The 5,682-nt window shown below is 33.5% G+C and overlaps 1 long non-coding RNA gene across 1 annotated transcript in view; it reads left to right on the top strand.

Annotated features, from left to right (window-relative positions):
• LOC110264396 overlaps positions 1,387-5,682 on the top strand; it is a 16,827-nt gene continuing 12,531 nt past the window's right edge. The window contains exon 1 of the long non-coding RNA XR_002350525.1: positions 1,387-1,397. This is a non-coding gene — a long non-coding RNA (uncharacterized LOC110264396). The remainder of the gene's footprint in view (positions 1,398-5,682) is intronic.

Below are 5,682 nucleotides of genomic sequence, written 5' to 3'. Positions count from 1 at the left end.
TTATATATTATATTTATTAATTTATTTTAAATACATATATTAAAAGTCTTAGAGAAACAAATTTATATTATTTACGTTATATGACTTATATCTTTTATAATTTGGATAAAAATTAGAATTTTATGAAAAAAATTTTGATAGAAATAATTTTTTTAAAATTAATTTTAGTTTAAAATAATATTAAAAAAAGTATTTTTTTTAACTTTGAATTTCAATATGATACTTTCAATTTTATGTTTTTGGTCCCTTCTTTATAAGATTTCTGAATCTGCCACTGATTATTATTATTATTATTATTATTGTTGTTGTTGTTGTTGTTGTTGTTCAAAATTAAAGAATCAGTAATAAATTTATGTTCTATTCAATTTTTAATATTTTAGTTTCCTCCCACTATAATCATTCCCGTGTCTCAATTTCTTTTTTTTTCGGCAATAGTTACTCATTATAACAAATTTTGGATCTGTTTCAACCCAATTTCAAAATTCCCAACTGCTGCGCCCTACCTCTTCTCCTCACTCCTTAAACACTTTATAACCCACGCAGCCTTAGCTCACTAATCTGGCCTGTCTTTGTTGTCGCCGAGGAGAACTGCTCATCTGTATCCTTGATTTTCAGCTTCCAGAACCTGCCGGTCACGTCACTCTCTCTATTATTTTGGTAGTCGTGGGTTTGGGATTGCTGGTAGGCCCGCCCTCTCTGTTCTGGTAACCACCCCTATTTCCTCCAATAACATTTGTGATGTTCTAATGTGATTGCAGTAGGTGTTCTAGAGGGCATTGAATGAATTTGATTCTCATGAGTGTATTTTAAATCTTAAAGCTTTTTATATTGCTGATGTTTTCATGAGTAGTGCTAGAGTTTAGGAGTTCTTCATATCATTATTCCATCTATGTGTTGATATTGAGATGGCTTTTCCTTACTGTATCAATATGCTCTTAGGGTACGCTTGGAAGTTTAATCTAATTGGAAAGAAAGGATGAAGGGTAGGGATTTGGAGGATTAAGAACACACAGTTATAGTTCGAAATTTTGTTATTAACCAATTATTATATACACAAAATAAAAATCAAATTCTAATATTTTTTTAGATAAATGAATGAACTAATTATTAATCTAACCAAACTTAATTTCTTATAGCAATGAAATTATCATAACTTCATAAGGAAAAATGCTAAAACAAGGTTCTTCGTTATTACATAAAGAGAAACAGCACTCACGAAGCACCAACGGCTGTGATCCTTCCATGTGCATTTGATATATTCATATCATGGTATATACATAGTTACTTAGTTAGCATAGTAGGCGTGTTATGTGTTGTAACTTCCCTCCTGTGAACACGTTACTTCATTTGTTTATTTTGGTTTCATTTGGTGTTATAACTTATTTTTGGCCTTAAAGGTTCATGATTTGCTTTTGTAATGATGAATCTCGCTTATAAATAACAAGTAGAGTATTTTAGTTTATAACCATGTCTTGTGCTGAGTAACTCCTCGCATTGTATACAAGTTAATTTTTTGGGTTCTAGTATATATAAACAAAATTTACCCGCATTATATGTTGCTGGAGTTAATGTGATGATTTTTGGCCTGCATCATGTTATTATGAATTTAAGATGGCTAGAAAAGGCCGGTTTACCAAAAAGGCTAAATCAGGACCAGCATGCCAGTGGTCTCAAAAGGCACCGGCTCCGGCTCTGTCTCCGACTTCGGCTCTCCACCAAGATGACTCTGAAATTTCCCAAGCAAGCTGTGGTAGTGTCCATACAACCGTACGCCCATTCCGTCCACCGCGTAGTGAACCAAGGCCTGCTCCACAGACGCGCACTTATAGCAGTCAGAACTCGGAGCCGGGACACGTACACTTGGACGCCAATGCTCATGAAGTGGATTCTATTGATCAAGATGTTGACGACCGCTTTGTTGCTTCTAGAGCTCAGAGTTGCAAAGGACGGAAGACCACAGAGTATTGGACGGTTAAGACCATCGGTAACTTTCTATTGGATTTACCCTCTTCAATTTATGCTATAGTATGTGTTATTTAATTTTCTTCGTGCAAACGATCTACAACGGAGACATATATAAAGGTTTATAATTGGAGTGTAAATTCCAATGGCACAATCAAGCCGGCTAAACTGAGTGTGAGGGAGGCTATGAAACAGCCCAATGGTAGAAGGATCATGCTTAGGTTCAACAATGAAAAGCAGCCAGTTGGAGACGAAGCTGGCCTGTTGAGTGGCGTTCTTGGTATGCTTGGATCTGACTACGGTAAATTTCCTATCTGCGAGGAAAGTTGGCATCACGTTACCACTAAAGACAAAGTTTATTTCGAATGTATCAAGGTAAGAGTTTATATCCGATCTAAGTTACATCTACTTATTCATGATTAGAATTGATTATTTTAGGAATAGTAATTTATTCTTAAATTAAAAATAACTTAAATATAACACAAAGTGTTTGTATATAAAGTGTTCATGAATGCACCGATTTTATTCACAAACTTCTGTGTACTCTTAAGATATGAGTTGGCATTTTTTCTTTTTAATTTGTTGGCTTATGGATTGCTGTTAATGACATTATACAATTTTCAATTCTTTGTGTATTTTTTTAATCAGTATTATATTTGAGTCAATAGACATCTTTTACTCCATTTTTTTAGGTTCACGTCGGTTGGTGCAGCTTCTTCGATTTATTCTTTATTGCTAAAAGATGTTTTTGTAATGGATGGCTACCTTTGACCTGCTCCTTGACCAGGGAGTATTCCAGCAAATATTTTTAACAAATCGTGTCATTTATGCAGCAAATCTTTGAGTTTGATGAAGATAGTGACGGAGTTATAAAAAAATATTTTGAAAAGTATGGGGAAGTCCTGGAAAGATACAAGGCTGAGGTTGTATGATGATTACTACGAGCCAACATTGTCGACTGAAGAAAATATCGAGAACCGTCCGCCGGGAATTGATCGAGATCACTGGAGATGGTACCTTGATTATCGCGTCAAACCTGAGATGAAGGTAAAAATAGTATTTATATTAGTATAATATAGTACAATCACTTTTGCATTGTGTCTTTTTTAAAACAGTTTCTAATCCTCGTTTATCTCTGATGGACCAATAAGAGAAGTACAGGAAAAATATGATAAATCGATCAAAACAGCTGTATATCCACACTGGTGGTTCGAAAAGCCTGGCTCGGTGGAGGGAAGAAGAGGTAGTGTACTTTTTTATTCACTTTTCGGTTTTGTACTGCTCTGCAAAATTCAATCCTTGGACTATCTCTGTGTCTACATTCTCCCTGATTTGTCGATTTCGGTGATGGATTAAACTTTATTATTTCAGTCAGAACAAGAAGGAAGGATAGTCGGTAGAGGGGAGTTATGGATCAAGGTTCATAAAAGAAGGGATGACTCTTATATTAATGATGAGGCAAGAGAAATTGGTGTAAGTACAACATAATATGATTAATCATCAAAATTATGATATCTAATGCATACATAGTTCATTGCTGCTTTTTAGTTGCCCATTCCTTGTCTGCTGAGTTGAAAATAAGTTGTGGGTTTCTTTTCATTCAATGTCTACAAATAAGTTTTTGGTTCCAACGCTTATACTATGATATAAAGTTGTTACATGTGAAGGATTCAATTAATTTACAAAATATCTGTATGACCGAAAAGGTTCTTTATTTGGGCAGAAATTTTGTTAATTGCTTTATGAATAATGATGTTTTAACAACTCTAATTATTTGTCTCAAAATATATATGTAACACATGATTAGGAGCAATTAGTCAAAATTACTAGAATACTAGTATTGACTTATTTCTTTGCCCATTTTATTTATTTATTTATGTATTTATACATTTACTTAAATGAGCAATATTCAGAGAGCATGTAATAGGTATTAAGTTTAGTAATAGAGCGAGAACAGTAGAAGTTTGGAATCCAAGTTTAGTAATAGAGGAAGAACAGTATAAGTCTTGGAATCCAAGGAGTTCTGAATGATGAAAACTATAGCGTACTTGGGTGTCTTGTGGTTGCTCAAATTGATTTTGTGACAGAACTGGAATCCAATCCATTCAAAAGTATTCTCTACTCTCACTTCAGATGTATATCCCTATGCATGCTTATGCTCATCGTGTGCCTCAAATATAAACTCAGTTTAAGTTTTAATTAAGTTGAATGTTCTTGAATCGGATCCATATTGTTGTTTTATGTCTGTAGAAAATACTTCTAGAGATTGAGCAATAGGATGAGTCATCTAGAGTGTTGTCCCAAAATGATTGCTCAGGTTTTCGGAAGAGAGAAACCGGGTAGAGTGCGTGGAGTGGGTTTTGGACCGACTCCTAGTCAACTATTTGGTACAAATTTGCAACCGTCAGTAAACAGAGTACAAGTAGAGGAGACGCAAAGGAAGCTGAATGAACTACAGACAGAACTGGAAGCCGAGAAGTTGAAAAGGAAGGTGATGGAAGATGAAGCAGCAGCAGACAAGAAAAGGATAAAGGTAATAGAGAGTGCTTTAATTTGATTTATCTTTTTCAACGGCAGGGTGAGGAGCTGCCACCAGAGATTGCTGCAGGGATGTGTTCAATGGAATGATATAGTAGAAAATAGTACTTTAGGATTGAAATTATTTTAGATTAATGCATACTTTTTTTTTTTAAGTAGACTATGCAACTCTTAGCAAGAGATCTATTTTGTTGATATTTTGATAAATACATTGTGCTTTGTGGATATTTTTCTGGTTTTGTCACAAGTTTAGATTCTATCCGTGAATACAATCACTCCTAAAATAATTAGAAATCCAAGGAACAAAACTTGATGATATTATTTTTAAATTTTATGTGATTTCATAAATAAAAACCCAAATTTTGCGTCTCTTTTTTTTTTTCTGAACTTGGCGGCGGTTCTAAACCGCCAAAAAGACTAAAAAAATAGGACAGCTGTATCGGGGATTGCGGCGGTTTGAAACCGCCTATAAAGATATACACAAACCAGTCCTTAACTGCGGGTGACGAATATTTTCAGTTCCTTTTTCTATCTAAACTCATTGTCCATTATGATAGTTGAGCTGTACCACTCTCTTTTTTTTAATTTCGTCATCACAGTTAATATTAAACGACTTTTTTTTTCTTTCTATTTTTTAGTACCAAGTGCAAAGTATTCAAACACACGTCGTTTCCATAACTTAAGGCGAAATTTTTTTTCCACTTACATCTACTAATTAAACCCTAGGCTATTATCTAGCATGTTATTTTTGTAGTACGACCTCGCACTTTGGATAGATAAATAGATGGATATATATAATTAATTAATTAAAGTAAGGAAAAAGAAATTAAAGATAATAAGAAGAAAATGAAAGGCACTCCATCATTGTTCTCTTCTGGACCCGTCCTCATCAAGCATGCAAATAAATTCATATATATACATGCATGCTGAACTGGAAACAACAATCATCAAATGCTAAGTTGCTAAGTACTGTATATGATGATATATGATTATATTTACTAAATAATGCATAAATATGTAATTAACCAACTAATATTATTAGTGGCCTTTAGAGGGAAAAAAGGACAGCCAACTAATAATAACAAATAAATAAATTAACTTCTTGTAATAATAATAACAGTTTAATTTTAATGTATTAATAGTGTAAAATATTTTATACAATCGTACAATTATATCTATCTA

Source organism: Arachis ipaensis, chromosome B07 (genome assembly GCF_000816755.2).
Source record: "Arachis ipaensis cultivar K30076 chromosome B07, Araip1.1, whole genome shotgun sequence".
Classification (NCBI taxonomy): Eukaryota; Viridiplantae; Streptophyta; class Magnoliopsida; order Fabales; family Fabaceae; genus Arachis; species Arachis ipaensis.
Note: the sequence above shows the minus strand (reverse complement) of the source record. Positions and strands in the feature narration are given on the sequence as shown.